We start from the raw sequence: 642 nt of genomic DNA, 5'->3' as shown, positions 1-642 counted from the left end.
CCTCCCTTTGCTTTTGTCAGTAAATCGCCATTTAAAATTCGTAACGTGTTATTATCCGGTGGAAATGTTAAGTACGTATACATCAAAGTTGCGATGCCTGTGCTACGTCTAGGCAAATTATATTCATTTCGTATAATTATCACAAAAGACGGACGAGAGAGAGGATAAAGGGTTGAATGCGATTATTACCTGAAATGCGACGTACAGCGATATATATTGCGTCGAGGGGTAATAACACGCTCGCAATCTCTACCGTGTTCGTATATTCGTATTTGCCACGTGCAATAATTCCATGTGACAAGTGTAATTTGCATATAATTTGTCGAGTCCCCCATCCAAAGACCGTTTACGGCGTGCCACCGCCTTCGTTCCGTCTCTCGCGAGGATCAGATACAAGGAGTTTCTACTAGATATCCAGAGAGAAAGAGACAGAGCATTTCTGCGAGTCTCTTTATTAGGCAAATAGTGCAGTACCGTTAACCACGCTGCGGATTATTCACTATGTAATCTCTATCTGGCGCGATTTCAAACGTTAAAGGCATCTTAACGGAACATTAACTTCTCCTTTTCACGTAACGAACCTCGCCGCTAACCGGACTGATACTGGCGGCAATCGCGCACCGCTAATTACAATTCAACGTT

The sequence above is a fragment of the Trachymyrmex cornetzi genome, unplaced genomic scaffold (assembly GCF_001594075.2).
Source record: "Trachymyrmex cornetzi isolate Tcor2-1 unplaced genomic scaffold, Tcor1.1 scaffold11, whole genome shotgun sequence".
Taxonomy (NCBI): domain Eukaryota; kingdom Metazoa; phylum Arthropoda; class Insecta; order Hymenoptera; family Formicidae; genus Trachymyrmex; species Trachymyrmex cornetzi.
This window is presented reverse-complemented; position numbering follows the sequence as displayed.